This window comes from Peromyscus maniculatus, chromosome 2 (assembly GCF_049852395.1).
Source record: "Peromyscus maniculatus bairdii isolate BWxNUB_F1_BW_parent chromosome 2, HU_Pman_BW_mat_3.1, whole genome shotgun sequence".
NCBI lineage: Eukaryota > Metazoa > Chordata > Mammalia > Rodentia > Cricetidae > Peromyscus > Peromyscus maniculatus.
In genome coordinates, this window is record NC_134853.1 from 77,006,285 (window position 1) to 77,027,600 (window position 21,316).

General features: G+C 44.8%; 1 protein-coding gene across 2 annotated transcripts in view; it reads right to left on the minus strand.

Moving 5' to 3' along the window:
• The window catches only part of Abca1 (ATP binding cassette subfamily A member 1), a 126,200-nt gene extending 110,906 nt beyond the window's left edge, over positions 1-15,294 (minus strand). The window contains exon 1 of one of the 2 annotated variants that reach the window (XM_006995104.4): positions 14,984-15,294. The gene's annotated coding sequence lies outside the window, so the exon portion shown is untranslated. The remainder of the gene's footprint in view (positions 1-14,983) is intronic. The other variant, XM_042271181.2, reaches the window with a different exon arrangement.
• Positions 15,295-21,316: the final 6,022 nt, after the last annotated feature.

Sequence of the window (21,316 nt, forward strand, 5' to 3'; positions counted from 1 at the left end):
GTTCCTTGTTCTAACGAGGGGGTGCTGTTCTAACAAGGGTATCTACCTTCTATGGTATTCTAAGTATTAAACGAGGTGATAGAAATAAGTTCAGAATGCAGTACAAGGTGTAATTCAAATGCCAAAGAAACTCCGGTTTTTCATCAGTAGGACTCACACTGTGGTAGTTTGAATGTAATTGGCCCCCATAAGCTCAGGGGGAATGTCACTATTAGGAGGTGTGGCTTTGTTGGAGTGGGTATGACCTTGTTGGAGGAAGTATGTTACTTTGGGGCAGGCTTTGATGTTTCCAATGCTCAGGATGTCGCCTAGTGTTCAGTCAACTTCCTGTTGCCTGCAAGCCAAGATGTAACCAGTACCATGTCTGCCTGCACACTGCCATGCTCTCCATCTTGATGATGATGGACTGAAGTATAAGTGAGCCCCCTCAATTAAATGCTTTCTCTATGAATTGCCATGGTCATGGTGTCTCTTCACAGCAATAAAACCCAAACTAAGACACTCCCACTCTTGATTTTCCTGGTACCCTTCAGCAGAGAAATGGCTATATCTTATCCAAAGAGCACATTCTGTTATTTCTAGTTTCTGGAATGGTAAGGGGTGGGTAAAGCAGGAAAGACAACCTCTGAATAGCTTAGCATTGGTCTATGGGGCCAAATCCATGTCTGGAATTGTTTCCTGACCCCCGAGCAGAGCTGTTCAGAGAAAGAGAAGAGAGCAGAGCCTTACACAACACTCACGCCATAAGAGGAGAAAGCACTGCCCTCCACAAGGCTTAGGAGATGAGAGAAGAGAACCCAGCCCCATAGGGTGCCTGTGAGATCAGAGAAGAAAAAAACAGTTGAGAGTTTCTGAGTCTCTGAAACCAGTTTGGACCCCAGGCTCCCCAGGGACACCGGAAGGATGTCATGAGGCTAGAGGAACCATTCTTCTCTGGTTGTGCAATATGCAAACAGGCGACATTCCAGCCCAGCCCCTCCCGCCCACCTCAGCACTTCCTGGACACCTGCATAATTCTCACCCATGCCTCGATCTCAGAACACAGAGATCGATGCTGAGGGCAACTTTACCCAAAGGGAGGTGAGCAGTGCCTAAGCCCTTCTGCCCAGGTAACAAAAGCCAAAAGGCAATGGGACATTTCCACATCAATTTTCCAAGGAAGTGAACAAACCACAAACACTACCAAAAAAAAAAAAAAAGGCGAGCGGATGCAGTGGATTTCTCAATGTTTCAAAGCACAGCACACTTGCTCCTGCCCCTGCACGAATTTCCAGGCACTGGCTGGAAAAGATCCCACTTTAAAATCTTTGCCATTCAATAGGCCGCTCCTGTCTTGATCCTGTATGCCTACAGGTAGAAACTCCAACTAGCTTCCTTAGCTCCAGGCTCGCCCCATTCTCCTCCTCTTTGATACAGAGCACCCAGAGCACTTGACTAAGCCAAATAAACATGGCACTTGCCTCCCCTCCACCTGCTTCCCACCACCCTGGATGGAGTCCTCACCAAGGTTTACCCAACCTCCGTGGTGGGCCTCCCACAGCTGTCGCCTCCCCTCGCCTGCTTGGCAACGCCCTGGAGGACTCGCAGGCTAGGAACACGAGGCAATCTCGCCTATCCTGGGACCTCACTGTTGTGCTGCTTTGCCTGGAACACTTTCTCCAGCACTGTGTGCCTTCCTAACTCCTCCACGATTCTGGGCCTCCACTAGCTGCTACGAGCTCAGGAATCCTTCCTGATCGCCTCTCTCCACCCACATCTGAATGAGAAGAGTGTCTCCAGTGCTTTCCCTTGCAGGGTCTGTCCCCTTCTGGGTCAGGACAGGGGTATTCCTGGTCCTTCATCTCTGTTATCTCTGGTATGCAAATAAAATCAGTACTGGCTTGTTGCGAGCACTCCAGAGATATGGCCTCAATTAATTTTTAAAAAGATGGCCATGAGAAACAGGGTCTCAGAATTTAAGGGTGGTGGCATTCTTGGGCCTGTGGTAACTGATTTCTCGAGCTTGATTAACTGATTCAGGCAAACTGTCCCCAGAGAGGGAGTCCTGTGTTCAGTTGCTTCCCTGGCATACTCAAGAAGTTCACAAAGGACTGCAGAGCTTCCCTGGTGACTCCTCAGGCATCCTGGGAAACAACAGTGAGTCTAAGTCTACTTTTGCATAAACGTAAGGGTTAGCTAAGAACCAAGGAGATCTCCCAAGACCACCGGAGTCACAGAATTGGCTTCCTGCCAAGCCTCATGATCAAGTCTTTGGAGCAATCTCTCCAGTTCTCATCATTAGTCCACTTACCAGTCTGGTAATTTCCACATCCCCACTCTGATTTGTCCAAGATAGATCTGGACAAAGTGACTGCTCTAGCCTTTCACTAATTTGTTTAGCAATTTTCACTTCAAATGCCTCTGGCATTTTCAAGTTTTTAGAATCAATAGAATATGCCGGGCGGTGGTGGTGCATGCCTTTAATCCCAGCACTCGGGAGGCAGAGGCAGGTGGATTTCTGTGAGTTTGAGGCCTGCCTGGTCTCCAAAGCAAGTTCCAGGAAAGGCGCAAAGCTATACAGAGAACCCTGTCTCGAAAAACCAAAAAAAAAAAAAAAAAAAAAAAAAAAAGTCTGCTAAACATAACCTTCCTAAATATGCAAAGATACTTACAGCATTACTTATAGGAAAATGCAAATTAAAAACACAATGAGATATCCCTATGCACACACTAAACTTAAAAGCACTAGCAAGTATGTGAAGTCATCAAACGCAGTACACCAACTTCAGGAACATTAGACGCAAGTGCCACTTTGGAAAAGTTTGGCAGTTTCTTATAAAGTTATGCATTCAGTTCTAAAATGATCCAACCATCCCTCCCTAGGTATTTTACGCCAAAGAAATGAGAGCCAAAGTCCACACAAAGACATATGCAAATATTTATCGAAGCCTTATACAGAAAAGCCAGTTGAAAACACCATATGTCCATTAACAAGAATAAATGTAAACAGAGTATTACTGAACAACAAAAATTAGTAAATCACTGGCACACGCAACAACACAGACAAATCTCAACAGCTATACTCTTAGAGAAATAAAGCAGACACAGAAAACAATGACACACTATCTGATTTGATTTATTAGACACATGGAGCCGGACGTGGTGGCCCATGCCTTCAATCCCAGTATTCGAGAGGCAGGCAGATCTCTGAGTTTGAGATGAATCTACAGAGCTAGTTCCAGGACAACCAGGGCTACACTGAGAAACTTGTTTCAGAAAAGAAAGAAAGAAAAAAAACACTATGAAAAAAAATGAGACTGAAACCAGGTCTCTGGGGTCAGAGGTTATAGGTGGCGAGGAGATAAGACCACAAAGGAGCATGAACTATTCGATATTGGGAAAGTGGCTGGAGTTACACCATTGTGTACATCTGTGAAAAATCCAACTGCATACTTTAAAGGGGTACATTTTACAGAATGTAAATCATACATCAATAAACCCAACATCAGACAATCTTTCTATTATAATAGCTAGCATACCCCACGAGTCCAACTATGCCTTAGATCTAAGGACTGAATAATATGAAGCCTGATTATGGATTCCCTGAGAGGGGGTACTGTCGGTAAATATGCAGTCATTACTTAATAATTCTGCCAGTCAACCTCAACCGCAACTCTGCCAGGCTCCCATTAACCGCAACAAATATTTAGTGGGTGCCTATCACAGGTCATGTGCTGCTCCAGATCCTGAATAGCATAGATCCTGTTCTCAGGACCCCTCTATTTTACGAGAGAAAGTGGGAAAGGCAGCATGGGAGGGAGGTCCCCGCTGATGAAGCATCTCTAGAATGAAAAAGTGAGAGACTGAGCCGACCTTCCGCTGCCACCAAGGGTCACGTAAGTATTAATGAGCCATGACAAATTTTTTTCACTTTTCCCTAAAACAAACTGGAAAGATAAGACTCTAGCAAAAGGAAACACACGAGAGAGAGAGAGAGAGAGAGAGAGAGAGAGAGAGAGAGAGAGAGAGACAGAGAGAGAGAGAGAGAGAGAGAGACAGAGAGAGAGAGAGAGACAGAGACAGAGACAGAGAGAGAATGAGAATGAACTTCATAGGAAACTTGATGGGAAGGGAAAACGACGATCCTCATCACTCTGTACTCTGCTTGCCACCCCCTTTCTGACCAGGACATTTTGACCTTTTGAACTTGACATGTGTACCTCAAAGAGAGATGAGACCAGATAACTACCAAAGAGCAGAAGGAAGAAATGTAATAAAGGGCAAAGTAGAAGAATTCCTCCCCCTCAGCTGGCACAGTCCAAAGAAAAACAAGAACTCCTTCCCAAGACCACCTCTACCCTGAAGCATTCAGGCTCTTAAGGGAAATGCAGGTGAGGAAGTGTGTGTGGACACACTGTTACTAGAAAACACTGCTGTATGGGAACAAAGGTTGGGCCTGTCCTGTTCCTTCTGGCAAGAATACAGTCAGGAGTCCGGTGCTAGGCTCCATCAGAGGGAGTCACTCATCCCACGCCCGGCAATGCCTTCGCTAGTGCCTGTTTCCCAGTCGCAAAAGTCCCCCAGCGGTAACCACAAGTGTCAGGTCATGGCACTGAGAAGTCGGTCCTTTGGGACAGGAAAAGAGTGAGGGCTCTGGACTGAGTCTACCAGGTTGATCGCAGTCCTCGGGGGAGGACTTGTCCTGGAGGAGGTGGGAATGCAGGGTAGGCTGGGGGTAAGGGGAGAGGGTGAGAGGGGGGAGAATAGGGGAACCCATGGCTGATATGTAGAACTGAATGGTATTGTAAAATAAAATATATATATTAAAAAAAAAAGAGTGAGGGCTCCTAAGTCTGTGTTACATTTGATCTCTGTACTTGTAGACTGAATGCCTTGGGATTTAGGAGACAACCGCATCATATTCTCCTGCAACCTTACAGGCGGAGATGTTAAGGACCCCCAGAAGCAAATGCCTAACCTACACTTGTGAGCTGGCACTCAGGCGGCTCTTCAATCACCTTTTTGAGGACAGTCACATGCCTTTCCCCACTAAGCTGTTTCTCTTATGACTCTGTTTAGTCTTCTGAATGTATTTCTCTTACCAGTTCCATCCAAACGGTTAATCAACTCAGGATGCACACCTAGCAACTGATTGTCATTTGGGGGGAACAATTGTTATATGAGTTAGTCTCCCAAACGTTCGATAAATAAATGAGTATGCTTCTCTGTGCATGTATGTTCTGCTTTCTTAAAACAGATCACCACCACCACCACCACAGTTTGCAGAAACAAAATGCACGGTGAAATTTATCACCATAGCTGCAGGCACGTCTTAATACAATGGTCTGTAAATTTCCTTTTCTTAGATGAGGTAAAAGGGGCAAATAAAGACTGCATATCTGTGGTGTTCTGTATCATGAAATGGTGAGGCAGTCAACTCCAAAGTAGCAGGTAGGCCCGACCGTAGCAGATCTGCAAAGGGGCCAAGCTCAACTGATTGCCCATTCATGCGGTACTGATGCAAAAACAAGAGGCACAGACCAGGCTCGTGCCCCATCCCCAGGGAGTTGTGCAAGGTCCTGTAATATCGGGTGTGAAACCCGGAAAGTCCAACAGAGTGTGCTTGCTTTAGAAAAGGCCTATTCTCTAATAGCCTCTCTGAGCCTCTGTCTCTGGATCAGTAGCCATGTTCAGGGAGAAGCCTAATGAGGTTATTAAAAGCCAGGAGACCCTGCATGCACAGGCTCGCTGCACCCATGATTTAAGACCAGACTTAAATCAAGGCTGCTGTGGAGTGGGAGGGATTGTGAGACATCCTATAAATTTCTCCAAGGGTGACCCCCCAGTTTACTACATGCCTGAAGCTAAGCCGACTGCCTTGATGTAGCTTTCCTGGCCTCCAGTCACTGACTCACTCCCTCTAAAGCCATCCTCCTTAGTGGTCCCTTAAATGCTGCCCCCATCCTGAACCCTCCAACCATATCATAGAGTCCCCATGGAACAGGTCTGAGTAACAGAGACCTACAGATGGACCACAAGCTGGCACTCAGCTACGCCAGAAATGATGTTGCTACCTAAAGGTAATATTTTAACACTGAAATTTGTGAAAACAAAATGCGCAAGAGGTCCTCAAACCAAAAATCAACGTCCAAATAAATTCATCCTGTCATTCCAGGAAAGCTTCACTATTTCACAGGAGGCCACCCAATTAAAAATACAGATTCAATGGAATGCTATCAACCCTAGTAATTATAACTAGGGAGGTAGAAGGGCTCAGAGTAACCAATGCATCATGGGTACTTCCTTATTCATAACAATAAGATTATAAACAGCTGCACACATTTCTTTTTCCAACCTGGAACACACATCCAAGTTCCAAGACAAAACTATTTGCTAACAGCCTAATTTACAGTACAAGAGCTATGAAATAAAAAATGAAAACTAAAAGCTGAAGTAAGAAAGGCTTGAATGGTGTGCCAATCTGTAAGGCGCCTTTGAGAAGCAATTCCTCATGATGTTGACATTTCTATTCTACAAGAGACCCTAAATGTCTAAAGCTACCCCCATCACGTCACTGGAAGTTAGACAGTCAATGGCCCTATTTATCACCCTCAGTATTCCAGTGTTGCTACCAGCTAAACAAACGATCTCAGGACTTTTTCAAACACTTAAAAGCCAGGTTCTTCTGGAAGCAGATCTGAATCAAACCCAAATCCTTGTTTCCCTGTGGTAAAATTAAAGCAAAATTCTAACCAAATGTTAGAGATCGCCCCTCACCTCCCACTGATTCAAAAAAAAAAAAAAACAGAGCAAACTTCAAAGGAAGAATTTAGCAAATAATACAGTATTTGCTTTTTCCCTGGTCAGGGGTAGGTAGCACATAGGGAGATGAACCTTCTCTTAGTCAAGAGCTCAACATATCAGCATGACTGATTCGTCATAAGGAGAAGGGTAAAAACTAGATCATAATGCAAGAGAGCATTGCAGTCCTTAACTTTCATCTACAAGCTACCTGCAAGCTTGCAGACAAATTTGACTGGATCATGCTCCCTGTTGCTCTAAGAAGGTTTTCCAAGAACATCTCGGGAGGTGTGGTTCAGTGGCATATTAGCAACAATCACTGTATCTGGCTTGTATCTCTGAAGGATGCTCTGGTGCTGGAGTCTGAGAACATTCACTGACTCTGGTACCCTAGAGACTCTGAGGCCCTGCATCCTCTGCATAAAACAGTGCTAACAATGTATATAAAACATTTATCCAGTTCCTGGAACAAAGTAAGTACAGTACGCATTGTTGTTATAATGATGAGCGCTACTCACTTCACAGAGTGCAGCTTTCATCCAGGGTGGGGCTGAGAGTGGGCAGGCCATTAAAGGAATCTCTCTCCTCTCTTGGTCCACAGAGAGTGTACCACTTCCTTCCAGGGCCTTTCCAGAGCACACTGGAGCTCTCTCCAGTGCCCAGAGCATTGGAAGAAATTAAACTTACCTTGGTATCCCTGGTGACACTTCAGGATACCAACATTTTGCTATAAAATCCCCTTATGGGGTCTCTACTCTCTCCACACTGTCCCATCATTCAGCTGTTTTTCTATATAGACTACTGCTGCTTTCCGTCAAGTCTTGCTTGGGTCCTGCCCAGGGCTTCCTCTGCCCCATTTTCTCCAGCCTCTAAATCAATTACATTAGAAATCTGGGCCTACCCTGTATCTCTTTTCAGATCTCCCCACGGTCTTCTCCAGGATGGACTTATCAAGTGGGTCCTGCTGAATGATAAGTTGTTTAAATGCCCCTAAGTCACAGCAATACTGCCATCTGTGTTTAAAACAACAACAACAACAACAACAAAACTAAGTTCAAATGGGATAGCATTTCACTTGATTTTCCTCAATGTGTCTCTCATTTATTAGGAATTCCGTCCCTCTCAAAAAAGCAATACAGTCTGCAACTGGCCAGGGTGATGTTCTAGGACCCATGTGAACATACCAGCTAAAAAGGATGCTTTTCCTAGGAGCTCATCCCCAAACATAAAACATTCAGAACTGCTCAGGACCCTGGAGCTTTAAGCCCACAGGTTAAGGAATCCTTTCAACAGCTGGACACAGCTTTTCCACTTCTACCAAACTAAGCTTTTTGTTTGATTGATTTTGGTTCAGTTTGGTTTGGTTTTTTTCAAGACAGGGTTTCTCTGTGTAGCCCTTCTTATCCTGGAACTCACTCTGTAGACCAGGCTGGCCTCAAACTCATAGATCCACCTGTCTCTGCCCCAGTGCTAGGATTAAAGGCGTGCGCCACCACCCGTCTGGCATCCAAACTGAGCTTTTATTTATCCACGGCCAGTTTGGAGAGCAGGTGACGGACACCAGGACCCTTCTCCAGACTGCCTTTTCCCCAGCCGGCTCCTGAAGCAGTGTAAACAGATGCAATGTGTCCCAAACACGTCAGTTCCATAGCACAACAAGCGCCAACTAACTAGATAAGTGAGAATTCCATGGGGTCGCCGGCTCAGGCACAGAGGCACACTCCTTCCCTCCAAACATACAGACACCTTCTCCACAGAAGGCCAAACAAGCCGCTTTGCTGGCTACCTAATTAGAGGAAGAGTAGAAAAAGGAGTAAGTCTGCAATTGATTCTGAAAAACAAAACCTTATGGGTGTGTTCACGTTTTTATTTGTTAGTATTGACCACGCAAACACTGTTATTTGAGGTTTGGGAGGATCCTGCAAAAAGAAATCCATCTCAATTGAGCCCAGTATTATCAAGACTCTATGCATTTTTCTTGAAAAGTAACAAGATTCCACACATCAAATATTCAGTGTACCAAAAGAAAAGTATGCAGGGGAAATGGAACTAAACAACTGGGTGGGACTTCAGCTAGCCTGCTTTAGACACACACACACACCCCACGGGGGTGGGCGGGAGAAGAAACTGTGATTTTATGTGCCTTTTAAAAATTCACACACTCGCCGGGCGGTGGTGGCGCACGCCTTTAATCCCAGCACTCGGGAGGCAGAGCCAGGCGGATCTCTGTGAGTTCGAGGCCAGCCTGGTCTACCAAGTGAGTTCCAGGAAAGGCGCAAAGCTACACAGAGAAACCCTGTCTCGAAAAACCAAAAAAAAAAAAAAAAAAAAAAAAAAAAATTCACACACTCCAGTCTCCAAGCCAACAGCGTACTAAGTGGCTCCATCAGGTGAGAGCCAGAGTCCCCAAATGGAGCTGTTGAGGACAGAGAGCCCCGTTGGTCTCTGCAGGCACATCCACTCACTCCCCTTAATGAAAGCCACCAAGTCCACTCCTCAGCAGGGGACAGAGCCACGCTCTGATCACGTGAAATGTGGCCAGCGCTGCAAACAGGGAAAAGGCAATGTTGCCATTAAATTTGCAAATCCCCTAAGACTGACAACTGAATAAATACAATGTGACCAAAGGCTTACTTTATTTTTAATTCAAAATCTTACTACAATTAACACCATCATTAACATTTTTCAAAAAAAATACACCTGCCTCAAATAACAATTAACACTAACCAACCAAAATTAGTGTCAGGATTTGTACTTTTGCATAAAGAAAACAGCGCCCAGAAAACCCTCAAGGATTTCTGTAGAAATTTCCTTCTCATTTGAACTTAGAGCTAAAGGACACTTTGTATTTGAGAGAACAAGGAGAGTTCCAGGTGGGAAACTCCTTATGATTAAAACTGGCCCGACAGAGACCACAAACAAACGAGGCAGGCCAATATTAGGAATCCAGTGTCCATTTAAGCCATGCATTTAGCCTTTTCTGTACACAATTCCTCTTTTCTCTCCTAAAGGGCACTGTGACTCTCCAAATTCTGACAGAGGATAAAGAAGCAGGATTAAAGAAGCAACAGACTAACAATTTAATTTCCCATGAATGACTGTTTAGAGAGTGAACTGAGGCAAGGCGTCCTACCACTTTGGGACACAAAACAAAAGACAGATCTTTATTATGAAGAGACTAGAACAGAAGATGTTAAAAACAAAATGAGGCTGGAGAGATGGCTCCATGGTTAAGAGCACTTGTTGCTCTTGCAGAGAACCTGGGTTCAATTCCCAGAACCCACACAGTGGCTCACAACCATCCATAATTCCACAAGATCCAATGCCCTCTTCCGACCTCACCAAGCATTCACTTGGTACACAGACATATATGCAGGCAAAACACACATAAAATGAATAAATCTAATTAAAAAAGTTAATAAAGATTTAAAAAATAAACAACAAAGCAAAACAACATTGCCAGGGCCTGAAATACCCAGAAGCCATAGAAAATGCAATCTAACCAGCTTGAGAAATCACGGCACTACCCCTACTCCCAACGTATAAAAAAAAAAAAGGGTGGTCTGCTTCCTCATACACTGAGAAAGGGTGCACAGCGTTCACTTTGGGAATTAATATCAAAATGCTTCTAGGAGCAGGAGCACAGGAGAGTGGGTTTCCTAACAGTTTCAAGGAACAATGTCCCGGAGGAGACAGCAAGAAAAATGTTGTTGTGTTGGCGGTCTTGAATGTCTTTTTAAAGGCCCATGAGTTAAAGGTTCAGTCACAGAGTGTTGTAATTAGGAGGTAGTGGGACAGATGTGATGCAGAGCCTGGCCTAGCAGTTCCATAGGTCCCCAAAGAGGGCCGGGGTACCTTTCCCCTTCCTTCCTCTAGTCAGCTGTTAACACCTGGACTGATCCCATTCCTGACTACTGTGTGTCCTCAGAGCCTTGGAAATGACGCACAAAGCACCAAAAAAAGCGTGGAAAACAGAAATAATGCATAAGAGGCTACTGTAACTTTTTAAAGTGTTTAAACATCTAAATCACCTAATGAAGTATTCTTATCCATAAAAATAAATTAAAGCCTGATTTAATTCGAATGTGGACCATCACAGACTACTGTCTCAAATCACAGCTTCCTCAAAAGGGGAAATGGAACTGGGTGCGGAGAACTCTTCGTTCTACTGAGTTTGCTTGACTTAAATAATGTAAACACGTACAAAATTTATCAATGTTCACTGCCATATTATTCGCTAACACTTTTCTGAGAATGTCTCATTTGTTTGGGCCATTTTAGAACACAGGGAAGCAAGCAGCACCCAGCCCCTTACCTGAGCGCTTCTAGTCAGTATTTGTCAATTTCGGTATTAGAGAGATGGTGACCAGTGCTAGGGGGAAACTGAGTCAGCGACCTCTCTTTAGAAAGGCATGTGTGCCACAAGAAGACCGATGTTTAATTATAATTTTGGAAACTACACAACGTACATGACAAGGATGAGCAAGGATATCAGCTCCTATGGAGGGCGGAATGGGAGGGAGTTGTGGGTCCAGGTGACTCCTGAGGAAGGGGACTTTTCTTCCTGTCAGTCTTCAAGGCGGCTTACAAATCTAGAGGGTTTTGTATTTATTTTCCAAAATGGATAGATAAAAGTAAAATAGGATTTCAAACTCTTCTTTTCCTCTTTGTTTTAGAAAACAAATTCGATGCTCCACAACTGCCAACAATAAACACAAACACACTGCTTTTTTTATGCAGAATGTGGTGTAACTGAAGAGCTGCCTGTGAAAGCCATTTTAGTTCTGAGACTAACTTTCTGACTTCTTGTACTTTTAAAACGTACTGCCTGGCCCCAAGAGCTACAGAAAACTACTCTGAGGTCACACACTATTCACAAATAACTGACTGAGGCAAGAGTATTGTGTTCATTTAAAACCAAGTTTTCTTTTAAAAAAAAAAAATGAGAGGGAGATGAGCAAATGTTACTGCCGGTTTTCTGCATTGCATTGCAACCAAGGTCTCTTCGAGGAGGGAATTTGGCTGACTACCCCCCAGCAACAACAGAAACACGATTAGAGTTTCTGATAAGAATGTCAGCAAATGAATACACAGAAAATTCCATTTCACCGCATCTGAAATTGTACCAGTGTCTCCCTTAATGTGGACAGTTAAAGACTTCTGGAACTGAATTCAAATCTAAAACCAGCTACTTTTAGCTGGAAAACTGGAGAGCCAAAGCCCGGGTAGCCTCCTACCTTCTTAATCTGCAGAGTAGATACAAAAAATAATCTTGTTTTGAAGATTAACTCGGTGTTGGGGAAACATTGGAAAAGCACTTGGCATACAGCACCATGTGTCTATTATTAAGGCACAAACCCTGCTATAACTTTGGTATTCAAGATGTTTCATTTGCATATGTAAAGGCAGTCTCTAATTTATTTTTAGTGCAGACACTCTCCCAATGCAACTAAATCAAACAAATATTCAGAATGATCTTTTAAACTTGATGCCAGAATGACTGACCATTATAATCCCATTACTTATTTAATATCTAGACCATACATAAAGACATATTTTAGAAATGCCAAAGCAACATGTGCTTTTGGTATTTTCTAAAAATCCAGAAAGGTCCTAATTTAAGGGTTTAAAGAAATGCCCATTTAACTATCTTAGAAACTAAAAATAACTTGGGGGAAAAAAGCAAAGATCTAACCATTTTCAATCACTACAATACAGACATAAGCATCCTGGTTTATGAAGTGGAAAAACAAAGCCTAAAAAGAAAACATTCAAGTGTAAAAATATTCCAACTCCTCTCCAAATAGGGTAAGATAGCACACAGCTGAGGTGCTAAGTGTCATTCATTATTAACAGTGTTTGCATTGGGGCTTCCATGAGCAAAGGCGGAAAACTAACAAGCCCTAATCACCCTTTTCCAATTCCAGACCAATGCTGTCTGTCTCCGTCTCCCACAAAACACAGCACGTTCCAAATCAAGATACACCCAGGGTCCACTACAGGCCTGCCTTTAGGTACTAACAGAAATACTTAGAAGCGGCTGGATTTCAAATACTCATCTGCACAGAGACACACATCAGATCTCCAAGTCACCACCAGTGAGTCAGTTCAGAACATCAGTGACTTTTACAAGGGTCACATGAATTATTCTCTGGCAGCAAATTTTGCTCCAAAAAGGGACTATGAGCATTATGTTGGCTGTAAATTTTTTTCCCTGGCCCCTCTGATTCAACCTGTTCTCACATAAATAATAATTAACTCTGGGCATCACATGTTTTCTAAAAAATATCCCTACCTACTTTAATGACTTATGACAGCATTGAGGGAAAAAAACATGCTTACAAAAGAAAGTAAAATTTATCTTTATTATTTTGTGTATACTATCAACTCAGAAATATTCTCTGTGCTGTCATACTTTCTTTAATGTGGGAGAAGTTTTTGCAAAGATAGGAACAAAACTACTACGTTGTCCTTAGGTTTGTAGTCAGACTATGAAAACCCGGGCTGAAGGAAAAGGGGAGATGAGAAACCAAGTTCTTTTTGATTGACATTTATGTCCTGTAGGGTATCGATACTTGGGTCCTGGTCAAAAGGTATGACTATAACAGCACTAGTAAGGGTGTGATTTTGAGCCCGGGGGCGTGTGTCAGGTGTGCTTTGTGGGAGGCGAGGATTGAGACACTGAAAGTGATGTACCAATCTGTTCAAGGAAGCTTTGTGTTTATGCTTTGTTTTGCTTCTGCTGGAGTGGGGCTAGAACCCAAGGTCTTGTACAAGCTAGATAAACACTCTACCACTGACCTATATCCTAAGCCAAGAAGTTTTCCTTTTGTTTAAATAGCAGTCTGTTGTATATCTATTCTGCCCACGCCCTTTGAGGATGTCATTGAACAAGTATTGGGTTAGTTTGTTTTTTAAATTGTTGAATACCAATGCAGCAAATGAGGGAAACCAATTATTTTCAGTGCCAGATACTTTTTCCCCTAAAAAAAAAAAAGAAAAAAAAAAAAAAAAAGTTCAATAGCAATAGTATTTCTCTCCTTTCCGGTAAGTGCAGAAAAAAAAACATTTACCCACAAGCCTGTCACCAGCGAGCACCCTCAAGAACCTTGCTTCATTTTGTAAAGGCCCAGGAGTCAGGAAACGCAATGACAAAAAAGAAAAAAAAAATTGGCTTCCCGGGCCCCCAGGGTTACTCCCAGTTTGGAAGCACCAGTTCTGACCAGATTCACAGTGAAGCGGAAGGACTACAGACTGTCTAGCATCACCGGGCCATACCTAGGCCACCCGGCCAGGAGGCGCTGCGGGCTAGTCTCCAGGGGCCACCCGCAGGCCGCCCAGCCCCCACCCCCTGGCGGCAGAGCCCGGCCCAGCACCCGAGCCCCGAGTTCTGCGCCGCCCGCCGGGGTTACTCGCGGTCATTCGGCTGCACTACCTAGCCCCAGCTTCTCTATCGGTGTTCGGCCCCAAGCCGCCCCAAGGGACGGGCAGCAAAAAGCAGGAAGATGGGTCAGAGGGTGAGGGGAAAATGGACACCTCAGTTTGGAGTTTCTGCAGGCTCTCTCAAGTTTTCTGTCTTTAGAGGGAACAACACTCGTCTCCCACTTTGCGCCAGGGGCTGCAGCTCTCTGGAGCGCAGCAAGCCTGTGGGTAGGACCCACAAACAAAGCCGCGAGCCCTCGAGCACGCAAAGACACAAAAGATTCCGTTTGGGACACTTCCTACTCGAGTTCTTTGGAAACAAGGACACGCCGCCCCAGTCCCGAGTCTCCAAGTCAGAGGCCAACACAGACCACTTTAATAAAGGAGTGGGGACTCTGATGTGACACTTGTGGGCGACGGCCGACCCGGTGCTAGACAAAGGGAGACGCTGCACAGACGATCCTCGTCTCCCCATTCCAGTGACTGCGCCCCTAGGGCGCCCGAGAACCCTGGTTCCCACTGCTCCCGAGGCGGGTCTCCCAGGCCAGAGATGCTCTCCCGGGTCTCCGGCTGGGGAGACCCGAGAGCTGCAGTTCTGCATCCCAGGGTTCCCACGGCCCTTCCCAGACATCCTCCCCCAATTTATGCTGCCCCTGTCCTATTTGCATCCCTAGAAGTAGGAAATATGGGGGTTCAAGGACCCAAGTCCAGGAAACGGAGAGCTTCCCAAAGCTTCCTTGGCCCCGAAACAAAATACCCAAGTCACTGAAGAACCTCTTACCTGTTTTCCAGTTTGGTGTTTGTGTCTGTGTTCTCCCACCTTGCACAAACCCTTCCAGAAAGGGGGAGGGGGAAAAAAGTGGGGGGACCAGGGAGCAGAGGAGCGCCCCAAACCGGCTGTGACTGAGCGGGTCCCGCGGCGCCCCTGCCCAGCCCTGCGCTGCGGAGAGAGATGTGGGCTTGGCCGGTCGCGGCCCGCTCGCTCGCCCTCGGAATTACTGGTTTTTGCCGCGACTAGTTCCTTTTATAGATTCGGCTGTGCCGAGCGCCGGGGTTACTACCGGTCAAATGCTGTTCTCTCCCTCTTCCCCCGCCCCCTTCCCGGCCTCTGTTTATGTAGTTCAGTCACTCAGTAGAAAGCACGTGGAGCCGCGGCCCGCCCCTTAAACGGGCGACAGTGCGCCGCGGCGAGCACCGGGGGCGCACCGTGCAGGCTTCGCGGGGTCCGGTTCCGTCGCCCGGACCTGACCTGCTAGCCTCGGGCGAACCGGAAACTCCCGGCTTGAGGTGCACCAAGGACCCCGCGTTCCCAGCAATGGAGGGATTGGGGAAAAAACGCTTCCTGTAAACTCTTGCTTTCTGCAATAGTTTGGGATTTTTGGTTGATTAGTTGGTCGGTTGAGGGGTGGGGTTTTTTGTTCCCCCTCAACACACATACACCCCTCCCTCCCTCCCTCACCCTCCTTTTGTTAGTTTACTAGGCCCCCAGGTTGGGAAGGAAGGCTGACCCGTCCAGATGTCCAGATGCCTATCATCTTCTGTCTCTTTCTTGCAAAGTCCTAGGTGGGGGTGGGGGGTAGACAGAGTCACACACACACACACACACACACACACACACACACACACACACGGGGAGCGGGGGTCAGAAAGACAGATCCCTCAGAAGATCTTTGAAGAGTTTCTTGCTTCATCTCTTTCTAAATTGGAGGGGGCTTTGTTTTCATTATAATGCACAGGGCTTGGATTTTAACTCATAAGGATTTTTCGACTGCCTTGGAAAATTATATAACCAATCCAGCTTGTCGTCAGCTTCTCTCTTAGTTATTTCCATGGGCAATCAGGTAACAGACTGCCCCACACAGCAGACTGACGGAGGTAAGAGGCTTCACACTACAAGCCTACATGGTGCATCCTACATTAAGCTAACAAACAAATAAATATCTCCTTCCTTGACAAAGACAGCGCATCAAAAAGCAGGTTTATACTTCAACTCCTCAGTTTGATCGGAACCTGGGTAGGAATGGGGTGGAGTAAAAGATCCGCTACTAACCCCATTCTCTTCTCAGCCCAAGCTCCATCACATTCCAGAACTGCGATGCCTGCAGAAAGACACACACACACACACACACACACACACACACACACACACACACCCTCCCTCCACTGACAATAGGTACTTGTAAGCCACAAAAAAGGACAGCTGTGGTCACAAGAGTGGGTTTCCATGTCAAACTGTACCAAAGTTAGGTGAAGTTTTTCTGCCTCTATTTTATTTTATTTATTTTAATTGAGTTAGAGTCTCATGTAGTCTGGTCATAAACTCAGTAACCTTGAATTCCTGATCCTCTTGCCTCCACCTCCCTAGGCCTAAAATTACAGGAGCCGGGTACCACACCCAATTTGTACAGTGCAGGGAGATGAGCCCAGGTTCTCGCATGCTAGGCCAGCACTGGGCCCACTGAGCCACATCCTCAGTCCTTGTGTTTCCTCATCTTTCAAGAAGAGAGAATGTTCTCTTTGTCTCTGAGGAGTTTTCTGAAAAATGAATTTGTTGAAACCTTTGAAGTCCTTGGAAGAAGGGCACCATAAACAGAATCTTCCTGACTGAGCATCAGTGGCATTTTTTAGCGACATCCACAGCCTATAAACTATTTCCTGTGACAGACTTTCAAAAGTCCAGTACTAGCAATGAATTTAAAATAATGTCTGTGGCCATCTGTGTACAAAGAAAAATGCCTAAGGGAATAGCTATCATTCTTCACACAATTTTATGAAGAGAGTAGATCTGTCTCTTTTCCCACTTCCTTAATACCTTACGACGTTTAAATCCTAACACATCACCTAACACCATTATTCTTTTTGTACTTTAAAGGGCATGGTTCCCAACAGTACTCCTCTGAAATTCGGTTTCTGACACCCACATAGGGGCTCACAACCCTCTGTAAGTCCAGTTCCAGGAGCTCTGACACCATCTTCCTGCCCACACAGGCACCAGACATGTATTGGTACACACACATGCATACAGGCAAAACACTCATGTACACAAATCCTTTCTTGGTCTTAAAAATAAAAGCTAACCTCCTGGGGCTCTCTACTAGGGAGTCGGCCACAGTTAGGCACTGCACACATCCGGCAGTTAGAGTGCTGGAGAAAGAAGAAAGACTAGAAAGAAAGCCCCAGGCAGAGCATCCCAGGATGCTCACTATGTGAAGGCAAAGGCTCTGAAGCCGAACTCAATCCCTTTAACTAAGAACCCCTGTGGGGTTCAGAATCTGCACCCCGCCCCAAACACACACACTCAGCCTTGACCACAGTGAGTACGCAAACACACTGCAATGTTGAGACTCTGTGTACATACACAATTTGTAACTCTCCATCCTTCAACCCCTACAGAGATCCTATGTTTCATCCAAGTTACACTCGGCATTCGTCTGTTGGGACCACGTGGCACGCTCTGCCAGTGGGGCAGCATCATAGAACACAACTGCTGGGTTTCAGCAATCAGAACTTTGAGGAGATCACACTTCTGAGAGAAATTCCAAAGCAGGAATCTCTCTCTTCCCGCCTTTGAGTGTCTCTGGTTGGTTTGCTCCTGAGCACGCTTCCAAGAGCTTTCCCCACCACATCTTCTGAAACCTTGAACACTTTCACCAAAACCCCACACCTTCTCCTAGGAAGCTCTGTCTGCATAAACGGGAAGGTCTCTCTCTCTTGCTGTTGCTCTGAAATAGTAGATTCCGTAAATGTGCCCTGGGTGGCCTGACCCTGGGTGGCTTGACGTTCTATTCTGAGATGACCCTGGGATCTTCTAATTACGGACATGACCTTCAGGCAGCTGTGGCTGGGCAGACCTTTTTAGAGGTCATAGAGATACAAGAAGCTCAATTTTATCATTCCATGGAGGCTTTTAAATCAAGATTCCCTGAAAGGCAGTGCTTGGAGGATACCTTTAATACATTTCTAGCAGCCAGCCTATATACACCTTATTTAAAAGAGACTTTTAAAGAATAGGATGATTTTCACCACATGTGTTTCTTGACTGGTACACCTACTATTTGATTCCCAGCAGCTAAAAAAAATAAAATAAAATAGATTATTGCAGAAATTCAGTGAAGAATTTCTAAAAACATAAACAAAATGATCTTTCAAGAATTGGTAGTGATTAAGAAAAACCTACTGGTCAGAATATTAGAAAACGAAACACAGTTCAGATTTTCAAGAAGAGGACTAGAGATGGTTTAGTCGGTACAGAAATTAGCATGTAAACCTGAGGGCTTGAGTTCACATCCCCCGAAGACACACAGAAAGGCAGGTGTGGTGTACAAATATAATCCCAGCATTAGAGAGATAGGGATGGAAGATGGGTGGAACCGACTGGCCAGCCAGTCTAACAGAATCAGTGAGCTCAGATCAGTGAGAGACTCTGCCTCAAATAAATAAGGTGGAGTGCAATTGAGGTAGAAATCTGATGGTGATCTCTAGCTTTCAAATGCATGCACACACACACACACACACACACACACACAAACACTACATACACACAACACTCATGCATACACACACTACATACACACACATTATACACACATACACATGCACACACATACACACACACACTACATGCACACACATACATTATAGACACACACACACACCGAGACACATACACACACATACACACACTACACCCACACAACTTTTCTTCCCAAAAGATTAGTAAACCATCTTTAATAAGGATAGATGAAAAGACTTTCAGTTCAAATTTGACTCGGCTTAATTCCAATCCATGTGTAGACACAGAAACAAACCCTCAAGCCATCAGTGATCAAATGACTATGGGTGGAACAGGCCCTAAACCATGTAGACTTTGAATGCAGTGATTCTTTTTAAATGGACCAATGAGATCTCTTCTGTATTAACGTGAATTCTATTAACACCCAGGCAAGATGCAAAACTGTTACTACTTCTGGCCTTGAGAAAGATTTGTTTGAGGTTTTTGTTCAGGTCAACCAGCGAGGCCAATTTGTAAACAAATATATTCTCTGAATATCAGTAAAAAATGTGGGGTTTTTTTGCTTTTTTTTCCCTTAAAGCCGCAGTTCTGTTGGACAGTGGTAGTGAACACCTTTAATCCCAGCACTCAGAAGACAGAGGCAGGCAGATCTGTGTAAGTTCAAGGCCAGCCTGGTCTACAGAGCTAATTCCAGGACTGTTAAACAGAGAAACCCTGCCTTGGGGTTGAGGAAGGGGGACACGGTTTCAGCCTGCCTTCCTCCAAACCTCCCTTCCACTAACACTACAAGAAAACTTTGATGCCTATTTCTTGTGTTTCATTAACTTCTCCACAGTGCTGTTCTGTCAAAGTTAGTGATGCAAAGAATTAAGAATATCTCTTGTTATTATAAAAAAAAAATTGCAGAAAATACACAGAAAAGCTCCAGAAACTCAGACAGACATTTTGTAACTGGTAATGTTGATGACCTCTTTTAGGTCCCTAGACTATTTGATCTCTGGTATTTGACACTGCTGGCCACATCTGCCTTCCTGTAGCTAGTTCTTAAGTTGCATGAATCTGGTTCTCTTCTGGCTGTTCTGCTACTTTAACCATACTTTATCTAATCTCTCTCTCTGTGTCTCTCTGTCTCTCTGTCTCTGTCTCTGTCTCTGTCTCTCTCTCTCTCATGCACACATTCTTGCACAGGCACTTGAACACCCAACATGCACACACTCACAGGTTTTCTTCCCTGTGTTTCTACATCTTCCTCTAAGCAGATTCTCTGTGCTGATATTTTGTGTATGCTCTAACAAATAAAGCTTGCCTGAAGATCAGTGGGCAAAGCCGGCCACTAGATTAACATAGAGGCCAAGCAATGGTGGCACATAACTTTAATCCCAGCATGTGGGAGGAGGAAACGGGAAGATGGGGAGTTCAAAGCCACCCTGGGATACATGAGATTGAATCTGTCTAAAAGAGAAACAGAGCCAAGTGGTGCACAACTTTAATCCCAGCACTAGGGTGCTATGGAATAATGCTTTTGTACACTGGTTTAATAAAATGCTGATTGGCCAGTAGCCAGGCAGGAAATGTAGGTTCAATAAGCAGACAAGGGGAATTCTGGGAAGAGGAAGGCTGAGTCAGGAGACACCAGCAAACCACCCAAGGAGCAACATGTAATGACACACAGGTAAAGCCACGGAACATATGGCAACATACAGTTTAACAGAAATGGGCTGAGTTTAAGTGTAAGAGGTAGTCAGCAGTAAGCCTGAGTTAATGGCTGAGCAGTTTTAATTAATATAAGCCTCTGTGTGTTTACTTAGGTCTGAGCAGCTGCAGACCGGGTGGGACACAGGAAACTTTCAGCTACACTAGGGAGGTGGAGACAGGAATAAAAAGTAGGCAGAGACAGGATCTCAGGGCCATTCTCCACTCCTTGCTTTCACTTGAACCCTGTCTGGATGTGCAGCAGCCAGTTCATACCAGCTCAGAAGGGCCAGTTGTGCCCTTCAGGAACTCAGCAATTGGTATCCCTGTGTCTAACTTGAAATGATCAGTGTCATGAAGATTTATACCATTGGAAATTATAAATCAGAACTTGTTTGCTTGATTTTTCTTGGTCATTCCTCCTAGCTTTGATTTTATTTTGTTTTGTTTTCCTTAAGAAAACCACTAATTAACATTTATCAGCACAAAATGATGAGGACATTCTGCAAGTTACAAACTGCCACCAAAACACACACACAAGAAAACTCAAAATTTCTTAGCTTCCCTTTAAATCTCTTTCATCTTAAAAAAAAAGAAACATACACACTAGGTATTGTTGGCCTTAGCTTCCAAAAAACAAACAAACAAACAAACTGCACTCCAGTTCCTTAAGATGAGCTAGGAAGTGTTTTGAACCTTTTGCAGGCCTTTGGAGCTGACTGTAAGTCCTGCTTCTGACTTCATCCTCCCCTTCCAGTCTACAGCTACCTGCTGCCACCCCCCAGACTGAATCATCTGCTTCCCCAGGGTTTGGAAACCCTTTCCATCATCTCTACCTCAACTGTCCTATTCCACTGTTACCCCAGAATATAGAAGAAGTAGTCAGTCATAGCATTAAGAGTAGTTAAG